The sequence below is a fragment of the Biomphalaria glabrata genome, chromosome 13 (assembly GCF_947242115.1).
Source record: "Biomphalaria glabrata chromosome 13, xgBioGlab47.1, whole genome shotgun sequence".
NCBI lineage: Eukaryota > Metazoa > Mollusca > Gastropoda > Planorbidae > Biomphalaria > Biomphalaria glabrata.
In genome coordinates, this window is record NC_074723.1 from 1,399,104 (window position 1) to 1,423,445 (window position 24,342).

The 24,342-nt window shown below is 35.1% G+C and overlaps 1 long non-coding RNA gene across 1 annotated transcript; it reads right to left on the reverse strand.

Annotated features, from left to right (window-relative positions):
• Positions 1 to 533: 533 nt before the first annotated feature.
• On the reverse strand, positions 534 to 14,146 carry LOC129922331 (uncharacterized). Its single transcript, XR_008774330.1, has 4 exons — positions 13,885 to 14,146; positions 7,133 to 7,549; positions 1,762 to 1,909; positions 534 to 718 (listed from the first exon to the last, which is right to left on the reverse strand). It is a non-coding gene; the product is annotated as an uncharacterized LOC129922331 (long non-coding RNA).
• Positions 14,147 to 24,342: the final 10,196 nt, after the last annotated feature.

Below are 24,342 nucleotides of genomic sequence, written 5' to 3' on the forward strand. Positions count from 1 at the left end.
TGTGTAAAGAAAGGAGATTCAATTCAGAAGTTTCAAGTCAGAAATACAAAAAGCAACACAAATATGTATTTGCAAATACAGACAAAAATATACCACTCAAGGGTGAATTCATTCATAGAAATTTATGGAAGAATACATAGAAATATGAGAAGTAAATAGCTTGATAGACAGAAACATGACCTGTAAATTACTTGATAGGGTTAATGTTATAATTGAAATTTAACAGTAGACTTCAAATAAGAAAAGAATGTTAATGTATGTTAAATTACAGGTTTCACTAGTTTAGCTAATAGCAATTTGAATATTATTTTACAATTGATAACTACATGCTTCAACTTTACTCTGTGCAAAAGTGCAGTCCTACCTTGATTTCTATCAAGTGATCTCCAGCCTACATGTTTCAGTTCTTTACCAGCCATTAACATAAGACAATCAAAGCCATATTGTAAATCATGTGAACTATCTGAATTGTTCTTCTCTTCTACAGCAAGATGTCTTCACTCAATGCATAATTCCCCTAGAATGAAGAAGATAAGATAATCCATGCATTTTTAAAGAAAGATGTCAATTAACTGTGATGTCATCCTCTGAGCTGAGTCAGCTAGAGCTGCTCCCAATGTTTATCCCTGTCAAGAAGGCCTTGCTTTGGCAAGTCTTTCAAAACCTTTTACAACTTACACCTTCAAGTGTCTTTCAATGAACAAATCATGTTGATCATCTGCCAACATAAAGAAGTATACATAGATATTAGCATTTCAAAGTCATGGGCCAAAAGCTCAGTCATTTTTCATTTCGCTTCTATATCAATATTTTGATTTTTTGTCGGCTAAATGATTTGTGTACCTCATAGGAAAACATGGGGTCCAGGGTTTGAACCTCAATGAAGATTGGGATTTTGAATTTTTAGGGTGCCCCTCAGTCACCCAACTCTAATGGGTAACTGACTTTAGGTGGGGAAAATTAAGGTGGTTAGTCATTGTGCTGGACACATGACGACCTGCTCATTAACCACTGGCCATAGAAACATAACCTTGACATCATTTGCTTCATGGATCGCAAGGTCTGAAAGGTAAACTTTACTTTTTGTAATACTTTTTTAAAAATTAATATCCACTGTGCATCCCATTACTTCTTACTTATGTATAATAGATTTCTCTTTTCCCTTCCTTGTGTTTCTTGAATCAAGTTCCTTTTTATAGAGCATTTTGATACCTCCACAAAGCCAATAGATTATATTATTTGTCATAATGTCCAAAAGTAGAAACTAATTATTTTATAATGAGAATGTGGGTATAAGTGTTGTCTATCCAGTATCCAAAACTACACATTTTTCAAGAAAAAAATCAACAAATTAAACATATTGAAAAGGTAAAAAAAAATTAACAAGGATTATGTGAAGGTCTTTCCAAATTTTATTAATATTTGTGGTTAAACAGTAGAGTTCTTTTTATTTGTTTAAATAGATCATTAAGTGTAATACTTCAAGACCTATATCTAGTTCCTAATCTTCAGACAGTTGATCATGGATAAAATCTGAACATTTTCATTTCAATGTATGGATTCTATGGTGGAAAAATGTTCTACAACTTCTGCAAAGATCAGGCTCTGTTTTATCCACCATGGTCAAACACATCAACCTTAGACAAACAGTATCCACCCTAGACAAACAGTATCCACCTTAGACAAATATTCCATTTCTAAATAAAAAAATACATACATATAATTTTATTTACATATTTAAAAGAAAAAGAGAAAGATTACCTGAGGTGACAGACACCATCAGTATAGCAATATTTTTTTGAGATATCAGTTACTGGTTCGGAAACTGCAGATGGATCAGTCACTGTACAAACTTGGTCAGTAAAATTTGAAAAGTAGACAACTCCATGGTAAACAATAAAATCACCACCTGAAAACACAAATAAACAATAAGAGGATGTAGACACACAAATTATTACAATGTATGATTTTAATTCAATGTGAGCCAAAGGAATAGTTATAACCTTATATAGCCTTAAACACATCAAACATTTGAACTAGTGACCAATAGTGCGCCACATTTTAAGGATAAATGTATAAAATATACAGCTATTTTATTTGAATAAATGTGAATATTAAAGTCAATATAAACAAATATGAGACTGTGTGACAAAAGTTTAACTTAAATATTACATCCTGTTTGTGTTTTTTTTTCTCTGTGTTCTCATTATAAATTGTAGGGTTCAGATATATATATATTTATTGAAGATGAACTCCATTCTTTTCAGATCAGGCAGCTTTCCATACAATCTTTATTCTAAAGGACTGTTGGGGGCCAGTATTTTGTAAGGGCCTCATGATAAAACAAGGCCACATGTTCTTTTCACTAGTTTCAACATCCAGAATAAGTGTTGCCTCATTATGTTGTGCCCTGTTCAAAGGTGAAAAATAATTCATTGACTGTGTCCTGATAGAATGTAACATGCATCCTTAATCCTGATGTTTGAGTGACAACTGTTTTGGTTTTGGTTAATACTACTCTTTTTTTTCTTTTTCTCTTCCAGATATAGTGGAATTTAAGAAAAGAAAAAGTAAAGTACCACTTTCAGACCTTGTGGTCTATAGGGCAGATGATGTAAAGGTCATCTGTTCCTGTGGCCTATGGTTAACCAGGGTGTCATGTGTCCAACCACCTTTACTTTTCCCTAACTAATGTCAGGTACCCATTAGAGCTGGGTGGATTCAAGAGGTGCCCAAAGATCCCAAAATTAAAAACCCCAGTCTTCAGCAGGATTCAAACCATGCACCCTGGTTCAGTAGCCAAGTGCTTTACCACTTAGCCACTGCACCTCCCATGGAATTTAAGACTGCTTAGTTATTCTTCCATTTTGGCAGTGTCAGATTTTTCTTCTCCTCTATTTGAAAGTGTGCTGGGACCCATTGAAGAACAGTTTTCTTGCTATTATTGTTGAGATTTATAAGAGCTGTCCTGACTTTTTTGATAGAGGAGGCATCAGATTTTTTTAATAGAAAGAAATGTTTATTCATTAGAAAGTGCATCTGAGAGATCGCCAGTGGCAATTAAATTTTCTAATCTTTCTTAATTGAGCCATTTATTGAATAAGACAGCTCCTCTGTTACTGGTGGATTATTAAGATGATCCATCTGTATAATTGACCCACTAGTTATTGGTTTATTAGATTTGTAGAAAAATATTCACCATTTTCTTGAGATCTTTCTGTGATAAGATTTTTTGGTTATGTTTTCAATACTGTCTCATAGCAAAAAGAGAGCTTAGGTCCCAGGGAAGAGAGTCATTGCACTGTTTAACTGATTCATAAATTATATTTTATAAGTGGTGTTTCTTTGTTTGAGATTCTTGTATGAAATGGTCTTTTCAGTTAGTTTTGAGTGCCAGACTTGTGGGTTTAAGTTTTGAGTGGGTAGCTCTCTTAGGTTTCCATTTTAGTAAACTGAGTAAGGATTATTATTTCTCTTATTTTGTCCAGAGAAACCAGGGAAAAAATGATCTCTTCCATTGCTTTGAAGGTTGTTGTTTTTATTGTTTGGAGTTTAGTTTTTGTTTTACTTTTTTACTTTGTCTATTTTCTGTAGAATTGACTGCTGAATCATATGATGTAGCACTGTGTTCTATAGTGATGTAGCTGGTAAATTTCTTTTTCAAAATGTAATTTGCTTATGGAAGCTCACAGCCTGCTAGGTGGTTGGTGTTAGCCTTCCCTGGTTGTCCAAGAAGTCTACATCTGAGTTGCCAGTTACACTGATGTGATTTGGTGTCCACTGCATCTAGTGTGTTGTAGCTGGTACATTTCTATTTCAAAATGTTGTGATTTGGTATCCACTGCATCTAGTGTGTTGTAGCTGGTACATTTCTATTTCAAAATTTTGTGATTTGGTATCTACTGCATCTAGTGTGTTGTAGCTGGTACATTTCTATTTCAAAATGTTGTGATTTGGTATCCACTGCATCTAGTGTGTTGTAGCTGGTACATTTCTATTTCAAAATGTTGTGATTTGGTATCCACTGCATCTAGTGTGCTGTAGCTGGTACATTTCTATTTCAAAATGTTGTGATTTGGTATCCACTGCATCTAGTGTGTTGTAGCTGGTACATTTCTATTTCAAAATGTTGTGATTTGGTATCCGCTGCATCTAGCGAGTTGTAGCTGGTACATTTCTATTTCAAAATGTTGTGACTTGCTCCAAATTAATATTTCCATTTTATATCTTGTACAATTTCACTTTTTTTTAGTTGACTTTATAGACTGTCATTTTATTCATACTGCCATGTAAGATCTTTAAATTTGTTGAACCATGGATTGGGCATTAGAGCTGGGTGGACTCAGAGGTGCCCAGTCTTCACTAGGATTCATAGCCGGGACCCCCAGTATGAAAGTCAAGAGCTTTACCACTCAGCCACCACGCTTCCATCAAATTGATTAGGCTAAAAGTAGTCCTACAAGTTCTTTGAGTGAAAAGAAAACAGTGTTTAATGAATAAAAAAGGGAAGAAGAAACTTTTTTTTCCCACTAAAGTAAATCAAAGTAAAGTTCCCCTTTCAGACCTTACAATCTAGGGGGCTGAGGATGTAAAGGTCATCTGTTTCTGTGGCCCATGGTTAATGAGGTTGCCAGCACAACAACCAGCCGCCTTTACCTTCCCCATCACATCAGGTACCTTTAGGTTGGTAGACATAGTCATGTGATCAGGGTACCGCAGACATATTGTTGGTAAAAATCTGGTTTCTATGCACAGTCAACACAAGCTTTTAGGCACTTACCATGGATAAGTCAAGCAAAGAAAGATATAGTCAGAAACAAATATTAATTCTTACACTTTAAAAGCAAGCCAGCGTAATAAAGAAAATGATTTGCTGACCTCCTTGTGTTATCCAGATCTCTTCACTTATAATCTTGTTCTACTGAAAGTGCTTACACAATCACAAAGGATGAGTTCAAGGTATTCCGAATCAATTTTATTGTTAGACCTAGATTAGATCTAGTTCTACTAATAACTAATCTAGACTAGATTCTAGATCTATATTCTAACTATTTAAGTTAGCATATCTAGACATCTATACTGTTACAAATGAACTGTGATAGGTAGAGGTCAACGTATGACCCCGGCGAGATGACACAGCAGCTAGTGTTCCTTGCAATCTACATGTACAAACAAAGACAGGATGTGACGTGTCCACACGTGTTGTTCCAGGGGACGAACAGATCTAAGTAGGGGGACAGTTACTAATGAACAGTGACAGATAAAGGTCACTACGTGTGACCCCGACTTGATGACACTGCAGCGAGTGTTTTCTGGAATCTACGTGTATAAATAAAGACAGGATGTGACGTTTCCTGACATGTTATTCCAGAGGATACTAGGAGTGTTTGTGCAACTTTGGAGAAGCGATTAGGGACTCTATATAAGCCAGAAAGTTAATGTGAAAGTCAGTCGTATGGAGTCGTGAGCGAGCCGTTACAGTCGATACAGACGATGTAAGACGTGTGCGGCCCTAGTGGAAGAGAAATGTGTACGACTCGATGCAAGTTAACTAGGGTAGAGTTAACTGGAGTGGACTACTGTCGTTAAAGTCTATACAGCGAACTACAGTGGACTTGAGCCGTTACAGTCGATACAGTCGATGTAAGACGTGTGCGGCTCTGATTCGATAGACTTGAGGACGACTTGGTTCAGCTTTGGGAGACCTGGAGCGACACTGGGAAGTGTGTCGTTGGTCTGTTTTGTGGAATACGGCTCGAGGAAAGTTGAGAAGAGATGAATTGCAACGAAGTGAAGAGATGAATTGCAGCGAAGTATAGCTAACTGTAAACTGACAGATATTGTACAGTCTTCTACGCTACATGTTACAGTAACGAATTGTTAGAGTTAATAGTCATTAAAGTTATATGAAACTGAAAGTTTAGTCGTCAAGTTCTTTGCTGTGTTTTTATTTGTGTGCCAACTAATACATCTAGCCAGAAAATTCAGAAATACGTAACAATACTATATTCATAATATTGTTTGACATAAATGTACACTCAGATTGAATAGTCAATATTTATTATTGTCTAGGGCAGTGTTTCTCAAACTGTGTGCTGCCGAAGATTTGCAGATGTGCCGAGGAGTTTTCAGAATGCCACACGTGCAGCGTTACACAGGTTTGCCTACTATTAAATTTTTATTTTACCTTGCGACGACATCCCAACTTGCAACGACCAGTAATAGTAGTGGATCGCTACATTATGACGGAAAGGGGTGTTAGCTCTTCAGGTTATGGAGTTGTCCACTATACATATATTATTATAATGACTCAAATGTAGACCGCCTTAGCAGACGCTCAGCAGTTCTTGAATTGGTAACGATAATAATAAGCGATGTGTTTCATGTAAATTTTGTAGGTGTATGCTAATAATAACAAATTATTACTAAGCCTTAGTCATTGTTATCCATGGAGAAATACGTTGGTAAGAATGAAACTGCAAAAGCGTTCAATGAAAAGCATGGAACCAAACAAAGGTACAAAGAAGATTACATCGGATATGGTTTCATATCTTCAGGACCTGAAGATTCTCCATTGTCATTCTGTCTGATCTGCAATTCAGCTCGAATGAGGCGCTTGTTCCAAGCAAACTGAAGAGACACTTGGAAACAAAACATCCAGCTGTAAAAGCGCAACCGAAGGAATACTTCAAAAACATCAGGGCTCAACAAAATAAACAAGCTAAGAAACTTAGGAACTACCTAAAGCTTCCAGAAAAGGGATTAATTGCAATTTATAAGGTTGTTCAGTTATTAGCAAAACGCAAGAAAGAACACACAGAGGCTGAATCAGTCATTGCACCAGCTTTAGCAATAGTTGTTGAAACTATCCTTGGACCCGATGCTGCCGAAAAAGTTAAAAAAAGTTCCTTTGTCAAATAGTACTATCTTGCGCAGAATTGAAGACTTATTGTCAGATTTACAAGATCAAATCACCGAACACTTCGAGGTGACTGACGATGAACTGTCTCTGTTGTGGTCCCTTTAAGTGGATGAATCCACTGACATTAGTGCAAAGCCCAGCTGTTAGCTTTTATTCAGTTCATAAAGGATGAAAAATGTGTCAAAAAATTCTTATTTTGCAAAGACTTACCAACTACGACCAAAGGCGAAGATATTTTTAAGTGGTGAACGAAAACATTTTCAAAGTACAGTGGAGACAAACTGTGTCAGCGTTTGCACCGATGGCTGTCCTTCCATGCAGGGAAATAGAAAGGGATTCTTCACTCTTGTGCGTCAAGAAAATCCAAATGTATTAGTTGTTCACTGCATGATCCATAGAGAAGCTCTTGCCTTCAAATATTTGATGTCTGTTCTGGATCAAGTGATTGAAGTTGTAAACTTCCTCAAATCTCGACCGCTTGCATTCTGACTTTCCTCAGAGCTTTGTGAAGCAATGGATTCAGACTACTAATGTCTCCTGTATCACACAAACGTTCATTGGCTCTCCAGGGAAAAGTGTTAAAGCGTGTCGTCCAACTCAAGGCTGAGCTGATTTCATTCTTGGAGGCTGAAAAAAAAAAAGACTTTGGATTTTCTATTCATGACGAGATTTGGTGGGTTAAGGTGACATTTCTCTCTGATTTATTTGACAAATTAAATCATCATTGCATCCTCAAAACTAAAATCATTTGGTTAAAATTGATTGTCTTTGTGGCAAAGTAAAATCACGAAAGGACTGCTTTCCTACTTACAATGAATGTGCTTCAAATAAAGAAATCACCCCCGAAATTCTGGGCACTTTGAAACACCTGCAGTCAGCATTGCAGCATTACTTCTCAACAGTTTGAAGTAATGAATATAAATGGGTCAGCTCTCCATTTGGAAACAATGAAGCTACAAATTTTACAACTAAAGAAGAAGAGCAGCTCAATGATTTAAAAAACGATGCAATTCTTAAGTCAAGTTTTCAGAGAAAGCCTGGATGTGTTTTGGATTTCAATCAACAAGTTATATCCTGTAATCAATTTAAAAGCAATCAAAATAATTCTTCCATTTACATCTTTATGGTTTTGTGAGTTTGGATTTTCAGCACTGACTGAAATCAAATCTAAGAAAAGAGAGAGACTTCTTACAATAGACGATGAAATGCGAGTTTGTTTGTCGACTTTGGAGCCTCGATTAGATCACATTTGCTCTCAAAAACAGGCACAACATTCACATTAAACATAATACTGAAAAACAGGCAAAATCTTTTTTTCTTTTTATTATAAAACATCTGTTGCTCTTCGTGGTGTGCCGCGAAATTTTTGTAGTTTGTTTACTGTGCCGGCAGACAAAAAAGTTTGAGAAACACTGGTCTAGAGCTAGATCAACGTTGTTGTAACATATAATGTAGGCCTACATAGATTGTGATAGAGATCTACTCTCTACTCAAGCCTTCAAGGTCTAGTATTCTAGATCTAGATCTATGGCTACATAGATCATAGATATATTATATACAAAATCTGGATGATGTCTCAGATTAGAGTGTGACTAGATCTAGAGTCTAGCCTACATAATGCTTAGGCTTAGTAGGTCATTCTAGATCTCATCTAGACTCTATAGAATAGATCTAGAAAATCTAGATAACATCTAAAATCTACTTCTCTCTGTTGCTGCATATTTTAAGCATATGAAACTTAATTTTTATCTAATAGATATAGCTAGATCTAGTCTTCACTTCTAGGTCACTTGATAAGATAAATAAATTTAGCTTTTATGTAGCACTACTTTCATGCTTATAGTTATAGCATGCTCAGAGCGCTATGGTCCAATCTCATTGGTGGACCGGAGGGGAGGGGTATCTGGGAGGTTTTCAGTGCTGCCTTTAGGCGCTCATTAAACACATCTCTGCACAAGATATATTTGGACTATAGTTACAGATAATAGTTACTTATTATTAGATACTAGTATTATATAGATCAGATCTAGCATCTAAACAAAAGAAAACTTTACTATCCAGTTTAGATCTAAGTCTAGGGCTGAAGACTTTTTAAAGTTTATTTTAGGACTAGGCTCATCAAGACTAGTAACTTGTTGATAAATCTAATGGTCCTGGATCTGATACTAGTTCTGTGTTTCTTTTACAACTTTCAAATGCTCTTTAAGATTTGAAGCTAATTACACCTTAGCCCAAACCTTTTGGCTGTTGCGGCTGAAGCACTTCACTAGTCTCAATTGAATTTTTGGTGTAGACTAGGGTTTTGAATTTCTATATTTTTAGGATGCTTCGAAGTCCAACCAATTCTTTATATTACAAGAGTTCTACATCTATTATTAAAATGTTATTGCTATTTTTACTTTTGAAAATGTCTACAGGCTTACAAGAGTTTAGCAGCTTACAACCAGTTCCTAGATAGTTGGGTTCAAGATGTTATGGCTTTTAAACCACTAGCAAAGGTAAGTAATAAATATTGTTATATTATAGTTAATATCTTGATATTCAAAGGTATTTACATGTATACGAGACCAATGTCTTGATATGTACAGGTACTTTAAATAATTTTTTTTTCTTTTTAATAGGTCTTCACTCTCAGTGGTTAGCATGTACTGCAGCCCTGGATAGTAATAAGTCAAGATGGTATTATTCTATCAGCCCACTGTTCTTATATAGTTGGACTTGGTGAGTCCTGCACTCATGTGGCAGACATGGATCCTTGAGTCAAATAACCTACTCACTGAAGCCCAGGCTGGCTTTAGAAAAGGCAGATCAACAGAAGATCAAATTGCCTTCATCACACAAGAAATAGAAGACGGCTTTCGAGAAAAGAAACCAACAACAATTGTGTGGGTTGACTTAGAAAAAGCATTTGACAAAGTCTGAGAACAAGGTCTCTTGCTCAAGCTAATCCAGCATCACATATCCCAAAGAATGTACAACTGGATAAAGGAATACCTAAATAATAGAAAAGCCTTAGTTTGCATGCAAGGACAAAGAAGCCACACAGTGGGTATAAAAAATGGCGTCCCCCAAGGAGGAGTCCTATCCCCAACACTTTTCCTAATATTCATAAACGATCTAAATCAAAACCTACCTAGAAAAGTTAAAAGCAGCATGTATGCAGATGACCTTGCCATAATTAGAACAGAAGAATATGTAGGAACATCGAAATTTCGATTACAAGATGCTCTTGATAAACTCAATAATTGGTCCAAAGACTGGGGCATGTCCATCAACACAAAAAAGACCACATATACCATATTCTCACTGTCAACAAAACAACAAACAATAAAATTAACATTAGATTTGGAAGCTTTAGAAAAAAATGACAGCCCTACTTATCTTGGAGTCACCTATGACCCGAGACTAACCTGGAGAAACCAAATAGATAAAACACAGAGTAAAGGCATCCAGAGACTATCCCTCTTGAAAAAATTAGCTGGCACAGAATGGGGAGCTAATCACAACATCCTGAAAAAGACCTATACCAGTTATGTAAGACCTGTATGGTGCCACAGCATGGGGCTCAGCAGCCCAAACCAACCTAAGAAAAATAGACAAGGTTCAAAATATTGGTCAAAGGATAATGACAGGAGCAATCAAAACAACACCCATAAGAGCTATGGAGGAAACCGCTGCCCTGATCTCTCTGGATGAAAGAAGAGAAATAAAAATCCTTTCCCAATTCACTAAATTGGAAACCTTGGAGAGGCACCCACTCAGAACAAAAATCCACAAAACTGGCACAAAAAACCGTCTCAAAAGGACCAATTTCATACAGGAATCTCTAAACCTAAAAAAGAAACACCAACTTGAAAAAAATTACTCTGGAATCCTCAATACACTATAATGAATCTCTACCCTGGGACGAAAGCCCTCTTCCTACTATAAGGGACCATATTGAAAACATAAAAAGAAAATCTGATTACAGACCAACAGAGCTCAAGGAAATAGTGAACTGTTTTCTACATACCAATTACCCTAGCAATCAGTGGATCAGAGTTTACACGGATGGCTCATCCCATAAAGCCACCACAAATGGAGGAGCTGGAATACTTATCGAATGGCCAGATGGAGGAAAACTAGAAAAATCCATTGCAACTGGAGAGTTCTCTGACAGTCACAGAGCAGAAAGGGAAGCACTAGCACTAGCTGCTACCATGTTAGCAAATCATCCAAGTTCCCCTCACAGTCAGATTGTCTTTCTAACAGACGTGAAAACAACCCTCCAAAGCTTGCAAAACTCTGATTCCCCTCATATTAAAAACCTCAGAACAGCACTTACAAAGCTCAACAACAACAGCAAAAAAACTGTTATTCAATGGATACCAGCTCACATACAACTAGCAGGAAATGAGAAGGCTGACACACTCGCCAAGAGTGGGAGAACAAACTCACAAGTAAACTCTGCACTCTATCCAGAAGAAATGAAGAAATTAATTGTAGATAAAATAAATGAGAAATGGACAAGCTCCCATCCAAATCACACGAAAGATGACGCTTACTATAAGCTATCCCGACAAGACCAACGTCTAATCTTTCGACTCAGGACCGGACACAACAGAATGCGACAACACATGTTCCGGAAGCTCAAAATTGGAACCAGTGAAATCTGCCCATGTGGAGTATCACCAGAAAATGCAGACCACGTCCTCCAAAACTGCTCTCTCTACCAAGAGGCCCTTATAAGACATTGGCCCCAAATCACCCCAATAGAAAGAAAACTATATGGAGAGCTCCCTGATTTGGAAACCACTGCGCAGTTCATCTCATGTACTGGTCTAGTCATATGAACACTCCAACATAACAATGAGAACGATGAAGAAGAAGAAGAAATGTGGCAGACACTTTATTTATGCTGGAAGCCAACACCAGGCTAAAAGAGAGTAAGACAGTTACAGGCTTGTTATCTTACTGGATAAATCCATCAGAGCTTAAAAAAGTTTTGCCAACTAAGGTTTCTGAGATTGATATCACCTCATTAAAAAACAAAAAGTTAAATTTGATTCTCTTGTGAACAACATCACTTCTAAAAATAAAAATTTAAAGGCTATTAAATCCAAAGAAACTATAAAGCTTAGTATAAATATTTTTAATTCATTTATTGAAAGTAATGAGTTCCAATCAGATATTTTACTGTGTTGTGCTAATAGGAAGAATAGGTTTGTGCCTGTGCTTTAACGCTGCTAGGTCTCTCAATGAAAATTTCAAAACAGTCATTTATTACTGTCATCTTCCTGTCATAAGTACAAATAAATTTGTTGGGCCTGAGACTCTCCCTATTGGGCCAGAAAATCAAATCGGATATGTCGACATACATAACATCCAAAACAGTACATGAATATCTTAGATCAGGGGTGGGCAACCTTTTTGCATTGAGGGCCGCATTATTTAAAAAATTGGGAATGGCGGGCCGCATATTTATATACAACTTATAGAGACACTCTAAGCTAACTGTGTAGAATGTCTTTTAATTCATATTTACATTGTATTATATTCACGTTTCTTTTTTTTTCCCACACTTCACGTTAAGGAATTACAACAAGAGTTAGCAATTATTTAAACCAATTTTACAATTTTTTTTTTCAAATTGCTGTTGTCATTTTACATTAAAATATCCTGACAAATATACAGTTGTACTTAATGTGCAGTATTTTACTTTTTACACTCGTGCATGATGTTCCGGACCTGTGGAACTAGCTTACTAGTTTCTATCCTTGTGACTGCTGTCAAATTACAGTCAGTCAAAATCGACCAGTAGTAATGCTTGTTTAGTTTCCACAAAGGAAAAGGCTTGTTCACTGAATGAGACAATATATGTTCTGGAAGTTAAATGTCGGGACTAGAGAAACTTGCCCATCACCAGAGAATGCTGACCATGTCCTTCAATGGTGCATTCTAAATCAAGAGACCCGAACAAGACTTTGGCCCAAAAACCCTCCTAAAGAACAAAAACTAAAAAAACAAACAATTTTTATTTGTTACTACTAGGTCTAAATCTATTGACTAGATCTAGTGAAATCTAGTCTAGATTATTCTAGATCTACTTGATTATCTATCCTTTTCTAATTCTAGGGTAGGGCTCTACTCTAGTCACACTAGATCTTGTATATAGTTCTAGATCTAAAATAATTTAAGAGTCTACTAGTACTAGTCTAGATCTATATCTAATAAGTCCTCTATGTCTAAGAACACAGATTATAATAATTATATTAGAGATCTAAATATTTATGTCTAAATCTATAGTCTATAATAGACTTATTAAGAACTAAATTTACATAATGATGCATAGAAATCTAGAATCTAGAGATCTATCACCTTCTAAGTCTATTTCTAGATAGATCTAGAGTCTACTTCTAGATCTAGAATCTAGTGCTAGCCCTACTTCTAGATCTAGAAACTAATTTAGACTATGTAATAAGAAAAGTAGATCTAATACTAATAGTAAATAGCCTTATTTAGGCCTCAGACTTACTGTGTCTAAGTCTAAGTCAAGTTAATTAATTAATTTAGGTCTAGATCTTTAATAACGTTTTTTTTTTTAAATCCTTTTGAAAGTTTCTTAGATTACTTAGAAACCAGTTCAAGGAGTTAGTGTTAGAATTAGAATAGTCAGATCATTTGATCTATCAAATCATCTAAAATCTAAAAAACAATCTAGACTAGATTAGTAAATCTAGTCTAGATTCTGGATCTAGAAGTCTAGTGACCTAGACCTATCTAGTAGCCTAGTCTAGACTAAGACTAAGACTAGATTGTCTAGATTCTAGATGATGATCATGATAGATCTAGTCATTCTACTAAAATTCTAGTAGTCTACTCTAGTACTGAGTAGTAGAGTAATGAGTACTGTAGACTGTAGTAGAGCCATTGTCGTGAAAAGAAAGGGATTTGAATGGAATATTTGGCTAATTAGCACTTACTAGATTCTAAGAATAGATCTAATTCTAATATCTAGACCTAGACTACTACTACTAGATCAGTAGATCTAGAGATCTATGTCTAGAAATAGATGTAGATCTAGATCTAGTCTTCAACCATTTCTTCGTAAATTTAGGACACACCGGGTCCGGAAGTAGATGAAATGTAAACAATAAACACAGACCTATATATATTTTATTTTGCACTCAGTATTTTCAATTCGCACTATTAATAAATAATGATAAAATGGCAATTTTTTTTTTTGTGTTGGAATTCAGACTTGGCGGAACAAAAAATCGTGAATGCGGAACGGCGGAACATGTGAGCTTTTTTGATGATTTTGCGGGCCGTTTCCCCATAATGCGGGACTATAGGCATGTCTGCTGTAGGTGTCAGCAGGCCGCATAAAACATTCCGCTGGGCCACATCCGGCCCCCGGGCCGTAAATTGCCCACCCCTGTCTTAGATGCAGTTGTGGGATGAATTTTAAACATATCAGTTAATACATAGGCTGGTTTACCTAGAATATTTGAAATAATGTGTGTTAAAAAAAATAATTTGTGTACATTCATAATTATAGTAGTTAAATTAAATTATATATAAATATGTGTAAATGTGAGACAGTGTATTTTTTTTTTGTACCTGTATTATATCCAAGCTATCCAATGAGAAATATTTATATAATTTAATATATAGATATATTTATTCAAATCATAATATGCATTCATTTATTTGTGGAAATAAAAGAAATGAATTGAAGTATTGTTTGTATATTAATTATTATTATCTTATCTATTAGTATGAAAATTGTAGATCTATTCATTCAAAAGAGGCCCTTAGTGAAACCTGCAGTACCAGGTTCGAATCTCGTTAAAGACTGGTATTTTGAATTTTGGGATACCTCTGTCCAACCAGGTTTAATTGGTATTTGACATTAGTTGGGGAAAAGTAAGGTGGTTGTTCATTGTGCTGGCCAAGACATCCTCGTTAACCGTGGTCCACAGAAACAGGTGACCTTTACATCATCTGCCTTATAGATCGTAAGGTCTTTAAAGTTAACTTGTTTATTAAAAAAAATATATTTTATTTCAAGATCAATTCTTGTAACTGTTTGAATAACAATGGACGCCAAGACGCCAAGAACTAGTTGTTTTTTTTATAAAGTAGGCCTATCTTAGTTAGTAATTCAAATCAAGATGTCTGCCTGGTCATGCATTTTGTGTGATGGACTGTTCAGACTTACCGATGGTTCCGGGTTTAAACCCTGCCCATTCCCATCACCTGTGGAAATCAGTTCTAAAAAGTTAAATCTAAATCTAATCTAGATTGAAAGATTTTAGTCAAGATTATTTTCATAATTTGCCTGTTCTGTATTATGCATACAACAAAAGAAACAATGAAGTTAATTTTAAATAATAAATCAAAATATTTAGAAAAACAACTCGCCTTAAATTTTCTTCTTTGCTGCTTTTTTTTTTAATATGTAGTTTTCAAGTCCTTCCTGTTACTCAAAAGAGCTGGTTTTATTAATCTGTATGTGGCTCTGTTCCAAAAGCAATATAATGAAGCCTGCTATGCATCTTCATCTGAAAAATATAAAATGTGATGAATGTTTTTGTGCCAGTTTTTAGTTTAGAATTTATAACTCTGCAATAGTTTAACTTATTAAAAAAATGAAAACATCTGCGGACTCCTCAGCTATTGGGCGATAAAATTAAATTTGACTCTTTTTTCCATATCAGCTATTAAATTTATAATTCAAGTCAACTTGCGGTAGAGGTCGAACCTAATCAGCGAACGCAATTCTCGCGGGAGTCATAATGAGCGAAGGCCGTTAAAAATAGCATGTTAAAATATAGGAAATTATGCTTCAGTTAGTTCTATCATCTAACTTCTTCCATGAAGCATTATAACTATTGTCCTCCTTGTCGCATAAAGCCTAAATTTGTTTTCACTTTCTCATGCTCCACATCTCCTTTCTCTGCTTGGAACTGATGTCTATATAGCCTACGAAACTTGCGATCAATTTTTTTTCTTAAAAGAAATAAAGAAACTACAAAATTCTATCACGCCACCTTCCTACAGGCTACTCCACGTCGTACTACTCTCCATTTCATAAACTCTCGTTACTGCAACTATTTTTTTTAAGAACTTATGTTCAGTGCACTTAATCACCATCAACTCAATCCCCCCCCCCCACACACACGCTGATTGACCCAAAGGCAGATCCCGAATGCGATGGATTGATGATGTATGGAGACAGATCTACAACAGCTTGGGTTTCGGGCATGGAGACGAAAGGCTCAGGAGTGATCTTGTAATTTTATAAATGTATATTATATGGTAACTCTTATATTTATTACTAAATATATAGTTCGCGTTGAATTCTGCACTTCTTTTAAACATTTTTACACATATTAATCTCATTAATTAGTAACAAGAGGTTAACCAGACAGTTAAAAAAAAGGAGGAGGGCAAAACAGAGGTCCCCCCTCCCCCCCCTCCCCGTATAAGCGCTGTTAAGATCAACTGAAGCGTCATTTCACCCTCACTGGCATAGCTGCCAGCATATGACCTCTGAGAGACTGTTGGAGAGCTGCGAGTCAAACATTTTAGACGGAAAGAAAATGCAGGAAAATATGCTGGTCGCAACTGGGCGTAGTCATGTGAAACACGTAGTGATGCACTCATCCTTAATCTTCGAAATCGAAGACGTTGGGTTAAGGTTAAAAATAGGCCTATTATTTTAATATTTCAGTTTACAAACAATAACAATAGATAAGACAAAAAGAAAAACAGATTAAATCAGTAACTAAATTATTATTAATGGCTTTTTAAGCTTATAATAGAGGTTTCGCTGAATAGGTTTTCAGTTAAAAAGGTCATTTTGAGCGAACACCCCATAATATTTTTTTTTCAATGGAATGAATAGCCTTAGCTATTCTAGCTAACTATTTCCTCGTCAATTTAGAAGCATAATATGCAAATCGCCTTAAGTTCGGACCTATTCTCGTTTATCTGGAAACGTTTTGAGAATGAAATTTCCATACATGTCAACTTTGACCTTTAGCTACGCTTTATTTTATGAGGGAAAACAAAAGTGAATATGTGGGAAATGTAGAAAAATGTCTTTGTAACACCATTTTATTAGTTCTGCAGGTACTTTTGAAATAAATAAGAATGGATAAAAAATACCGGGAGGTGTTCACTTTGTATGCCATTTCGCTGATGGGCCTTTCCTATAGATCTAGATCAGATCTTGTACTACAACTTGTAGTAGTTATACTTATAGATCTAGACATCTAGTAGTGAAATCAGATCCACTGAAAGCGAACTGTTGATAATCTAGATAAATCTATAGATCTAGTCTAGAATTAGATCACATGTGTATTGCAAGCTTTGATAGGCTTTACTTTTCTAATTATTTCTAAGTTTTGATTGAGAGACATCAGTTATGGCAAGGACTAAAAAAAGGATAATTTGTTTAGTTGATCATCGAATAGCCACATTTAACATTAATTTAATAGCCCGGAATAACTTCAATAAGGCCTCTCTCAGCCTAGCCTGCCGGCTAACGCCTAAGTCTTGGTCTTATAAGTTCTAGATCTAGAATTACATATCTACAAGGTCTATTTATTTATACGTTTTTGCCTACATATAGATTTAGAAGTTGAATAATAAGTCCACACGTAGTGTACAGAAAACTTTATCAGCAGTCGTCAATCGAACGTAAACCAATATGAATATGGTTGTTTATATTGGTAATGGCGAAACCAAATACCGGAAATATCCAAATGTCGGAAATAATACGATACTAGATCTATAAATAAATATTAGGAGATTATAAGACTTGTCTTCGAAAATCAAGATATCTCTTAAACTGTCGCTTCTATTTAAATGAAATTTCGTACACAGGTTTCTTTTACCTCCTAGATGCTTACTAAGAACGGGTTTCGATAGAATCAAAACGTTGGGACCACAATTTGCGAAAAACCACAGGCTTGCTATCAAAGCTTTGTATTTTATTATTGGTATTTCCCAAATCAACTTAATAAGGAAAATTATAAGGCTTGTCTCCGAAAATCAAGATATCTCTTAAACTGTCGCTTCTATTCAAGTGAAATCTAGTACACAGGTTCCTTTTACCTCCTAGATGCTTATTAAGAACGGGTTTCGATAGAATAAAAACGTTGGGACCACAATTTGCGAAAAACCACAGGCTTGCTATCAAAGCTTTGTATTTTATTATTGGTATTTCCCAAATCAACTTAATAAGGAAATTATAAGGCTTGTCTCCGAAAATCAAGATATCTCTTAAACTGTAGCTTCTATTCAAGTGAAATCTAGTACACAGGTTCCTTTTTACCTCCTAAATGCTTACTAAGAACGGGTTTCGATAGAATAAAAACGTTGGGACCACAATTTGCGAAAAACCACAGGCTTGCTATCAAAACTTTGTATTTTATTATTGGTATTTCCAAAACAACTTAATAAAGAAATTATAAGGCTTGTCTCCGAAAATCAAGATATCTCTTAAACTGTCGCTTCTATTCAAGTGAAATTTAGTACACAGGTTCCTTTTACCTCCTAGATGCTTACTAAGAACGGGTTTCGATAGAATCAAAACGTTGGGACCACAATTTGCGAAAAACCACAGGCTTGCTATCAAAGCTTTGTATTTTATTATTGGTATTTCCCAAATCAACTTAATAAGGAAATTATAAGGTTTGTCTCTGAAAATCAAGATATCTCTTAAACTGTCGCTTCTATTCAAGTGAGATTTAGTACACAGGTTCCTTTTACCTCCTAGATGCTTACTAAGAACGGGTTTCGATAGAATCAAAACGTTGGGACCACAATTTGCGAAAAACCACAGGCTTGCTATCAAAGCTTTGTATTTTATTATTGGTATTTCCCAAATCAACTATAAATAAATATTAGGAGATTATAAGACTTGTCTTCGAAAATCAAAATATCTCTTAAACTGTCGCTTCTATTTAAATGAAATTTCGTACACAGGTTTCTTTTACCTCCTAGATGCTTATTAAGAACGGGTTTCGATAGAATCAAAACGTTGGGACCACAATTTGCGAAAAACCACAGGCTTACTATCAAAGCTTTGTATTTTATTATTGGTATTTCCCAAATCAACTTAATAAGGAAATTATAAGGCTTGTCTCCGAAAATCAAGATATCTCTTCAACTGTCGCTTCTATTCAAGTGAAATTTAGTACACAGGTTCCTTTTTACCTCCTAGATGCTTATTAAGAACAGGTTTCGATAGAATAAAAACGTTGGGACCACAATTTGCGAAAAACCACAGGCTTGCTATCAAAGCTTTGTATTTTATTATTGGTATTTCCCAAATCAACTTAATAAGGAAATTATAAGGCTTGTCTCCGAAAATCAAGATATCTCTTAAACTGTCGCTTCTATTCAAGTGAAATTTAGTACACAGGTTCCTTTTACCTCCTAGATGCTTACTAAGAACGGGTTTCGATAGAATCAAAACGTTGGGACCACAATTTGCGAAAAACCACAGGCTTGCTATCAAAGCTTTGTATTTTATTATTGGTATTTCCCAAATCAACTATAAATAAATATTAGGAGATTATAAGACTTGTCTTCGAAAATCAAAATATCTCTTAAACTGTCGCTTCTATTTAAGTGAAATTTCGTACACAGGTTTCTTTTACCTCCTAGATGCTTACTAAGAACGGGTTTCGATAGAATAAAAACGTTGGGACCACAATTTGCGAAAAACCACAGGCTTACTATCAAAGCTTTGTATTTTATTATTGGTATTTCCCAAATCAACTTAATAAGGAAATTATAAGGCTTGTCTCCGAAAATCAAGATATCTCTTAAACTGTAGCTTCTATTCAAGTGAAATCTAGTACACAGGTTCCTTTTTACCTCCTAGATGCTTATTAAGAACGGGTTTCGATAGAATAAAAACGTTGGGACCACAATTTGCGAAAAACCACAGGCTTGCTATCAAAGCTTTGTATTTTATTATTGGTATTTCCCAAATCAACTTAATAAGGAAATTATAAGGCTTGTCTCCGAAAATCAAGATATCTCTTAAACTGTCGCTTCTATTCAAGTGAAATCTAGTACACAGGTTCCTTTTACCTCCTAGATGCTTACTAAGAACGGGTTTCGATAGAATCAAAACGTTGGGACCACAATTTGCGAAAAACCACAGGCTTGCTATCAAAGCTTTGTATTTTATTATTGGTATTTCCCAAATCAACTATAAATAAATATTAGGAGATTATAAGACTTGTCTTCGAAAATCAAAATATCTCTTAAACTGTCGCTTCTATTTAAGTGAAATTTCGTACACAGGTTTCTTTTACCTCCTAGATGCTTACTAAGAACGGGTTTCGATAGAATCAAAACGTTGGGACCACAATTTGCGAAAAACCACAGGCTTACTATCAAAGCTTTGTATTTTATTATTGGTATTTCCCAAATCAACTTAATAAGGAAATTATAAGGCTTGTCTCCGAAAATCAAGATATCTCTTAAACTGTCGCTTCTATTCAAGTGAAATCTAGTACACAGGTTCCTTTTTACCTCCTAGATGCTTATTAAGAACGGGTTTCGATAGAATCAAAACGTTGGGACCACCATTTGCGAAAAACCGTGGGCTTGCTATGAAAGCTTTGTATTTTATTATTGGTATTTCCCAAATCAACTTAATAAGGAAATTATAAGGCTTGTCTCCGAAAATCAAGATATCTCTTAAACTGTCGCTTCTATTCAAGTGAAATTTAGTACACAGGTTCCTTTTACCTCCTAGATGCTTACTAAGAACGGGTTTCGATAGAATCAAAACGTTGGGACCACAATTTGCGAAAAACCACAGGCTTGCTATCAAAGCTTTGTATTTTATTATTGGTATTTCCAAAACAACTTAATAAGGAAATTATAAGGTTTGTCTCCGAAAATCAAGATATCTCTTAAACTGTCCCTTCTATTCAAGTGAAATCTAGTACACAGGTTCCTTTTACCTCCTAGATGCTTACTAAGAACGGGTTTCGATAGAATCAAAACGTTGGGACCACAATTTGCGAAAAACCACAGGCTTGCTATCAAAGCTTTGTATTTTATTATTGGTATTTCCCAAATCAACTTAAGGAAATTATAAGGCTTGTCTCCGAAAATCAATATATCTCTTAAACTGTCGCTTCTATTTAAGTGAAATTTCGTACACAGGTTTCTTTTACCTCCTAGATGCTTACTAAGAACGGGTTTCGATAGAATCAAAACGTTGGGACCACAATTTGCGAAAAACTACAGGCTTGCTATCAAAGCTTTGTATTTTATTATTGGTATTTCCCAAATCAACTATAAATAAATATTAGGAGATTATAAGACTTGTCTTCGAAAATCAAGATATCTCTTAAACTGTCGCTTCTATTCAAGTGAAATTTCGTACACAGGTTTCTTTTAACTCCTAGATATATTATGCTTACTAAGAACCGGTTTCGAAAGAATCAAAACGTTGGGACCACCATTTGCGAAAAACCGTGGGCTTGCTATGAAAGCTATGTATTTTATTTTTGATATTTCCCAATCAACTTAATAAGGAAATTATAAAGCTTGTCTTCGAAAACCAAGAAATCTCTTACATTGTCGCACCTATTAAAAAGAAATTTCTTGCACAGGTTCTTTTTACCTCCTAGATGCTTAGTAAGAACAGTTGTTGACAGATTCGAAATCTTGGAACAACCTATAGTGATAATCTGCAGGCTTGCTTTAAAGCTTTTGTGTTTTATTTTTGGTATTTCCCGAATGATCTTAATTAAGGACTTAATAAGCTTGTCTTCGAATCAAGAAATTTCTTAAATTAATTGTTGTTTGTAATCCATTTTTTTTTTGTGATTGCTTTTTCGGAATCGACTTTTTTGTAATGACTGTTTTGAATCGGACCTATGTTGTTGTTTTTTTTTTTTTTTGTGGTTACTTAGAATCAACTTCTACTCTTTTGGTGGTGGCTGATTGAATAGACTTGTGCATTTTTCATAGCCGCTGCTTGGACTCTATATGAACATTATTTGTAGTTTCTGTTTTGAATCGACCTGTTTGTTATTTGTAGTGGCTATTTGAAATCGGCTTTTGGGATGGATCTTTAAAGTCGGACTTCTGAGTATTTAAGGGGGATGCACAGTGAGAAAACATCGATCTAGGTAAAAAATATCGATATTTTAAAATTAATTGATTTTAATAGTTTAAAATGTCTAGAAAACGAATTCCCTATCAGAATACTAAAAAACTGCGCTTTATACATCAATTTTGTATTTTAAAAGTAGATGTATAAGAAAAATTTTGATGCTTTGGTTAAAAATCAACATTTTGTAAGCTAAAGTTGATAAGCTAATGTACGCTCTTATCCCTAACAGATGGTATCGATACAAAGGTCTACTTTTCTAGTTCCGATTATGAGCATGGTTTCTCATTCTATAAATATAAACTTTCAAAATACGTCACTACCTCTTTTTTTTTCCTATATCCTCATATACACACTCACTAAGCCATATTTACGCATGCGCACTATCAAAGCTACATTGGTAACTGTATGACAACAAAATTTGCACGCATGCGCACATGACGTGAACCGGTCCTTCTTCTGTAAACATTTGAAAGCTTCCTTCACATCAACACTCGATTCATTATTCAAACTCAGAAATGCCAACAAAAGGTTATATGTTTGGAAAGAAAAAAAACGTTACTGTAAGCCCAGAGGAAGACATGCTTCAAAGACAAATGCATAATTACAAAGGTAAGTCTAGATCTAGAGTTTTTTATTTACTAGACCAGCGTGTGCTTACACATAAATTTCATAAAATAAAAATAATGAGAATGAAACCTTTGCTTCATCAATCTTTGAATTCGACAAACGCAACGTGTTTATCATATCAATGAATCACATCTAGATCTATATATAGATCTAGACATTAAATAAATATCATGAAAGTGATTGCAAACATATAGAGATCTATCCTTTTTTAGATCTAGATCTAGTATTACTTAGTATAGATTAGGGACATAGTACATAGATCACATTAGAACTAGAATGACTAGATATTCTAGATTGACTAGATCTAAATCTAGATTATCATGTAGTTGTAGGACTTCAACTTGGTCTTTTTTTTTTAAGATCTAATACATATATCAAGGTTCGTACGCGGTCTGGAAAAAGTCTAGAATTTCAAAATTCAGATTTCAGTCTTAAAAAAGTCTGGAAAATTGCTACTTTTTGAGGCAATTTTGTTAAATGAAATAAATGTCTTGAAAAAGTCTGGAATTTGAAAAAAAAAATTAATCCGATGTCATTCAGCCCTCAGGCGCCGTAACCGGTAAAACGCTAGGCTGCTAGTTGCTAGATCTAGTTGGGCATAGAGGCTTCCATTAATAGGCCTACTAGATCTATCTATTGTGAAAGCACGCGCAATCCACGGCATGTCGGTGAAATGCCAGCCAATTTCTAGATGGTGTACTGTAGACTTAAATTTAAATCAGATTTAGTTTTAGTAATAGATCTAGTCCTAGACTAGTAACTAGTTTATTATGACTGCTGTTATCTTATCTTATATAATACAGACATTACTTCAAAAAAGATGATGATTAGAAGATGTTATTCTATATTATTTAGATGGTCGATCAAATTTCAGTTAGGCTACCAAAGGTCGGGAAGTTTTTGGCCTAGATTTATTTATGCATGGGCGAAACTCCCCCCCCCCCCTTTTTAAATAAAGAAAACAAATATATCTTGTCACTGACGTCAATATAGAATATATATAGAGAGAGAGTCTAGATCTAGATCTAAACCAAAAATATTTGGCAACAAGAATGACTTACTAGATCTAGGTCTACTACTAGATTTAAAAGTCTCGATCTATTCGCGACTTAGATAGTTTACTAGATCTAGGTCTACTACTAGATTTAGTCTCGATCTATGACTATGCGCGACTTTTATTACTAGATCTATATCTGTTCTAGGTCTACTAGATCTACTAAATTCTACTAGACTAGATTACTAGATTTAGTCTTGATCTATGCGCCACTTCTTAATAGATCAAGGTTTTCTACTAGCCTAATGTTAGCCTCGATCTATGTGTGATTACCCCCCCCCCCCCCCCCAATTAAATAAAGAAAACAAATTATATTATAATATATCTAGTCAACATAGAATATGCCTATAACATCGGTAAAACTTCCCATCGAAGGCCCCTAGTTTTTTAGGTTAATTATTTGGCAGCTGTCTATGCGCACTTGAGTCTAAACTAAAAGACTAGGCCTTTAGAATGACTTCCATTACTAGGTCTAGAATTAGATTTAGTCTTCATCTATGCGCGAATTAGATTACTAGATCTAGGTCTACTACTAGATTTAGTACCTAATTTAGTCTCGATCTATGCGCGATTCCCCCCCCCCCCAGTTAAATAAAG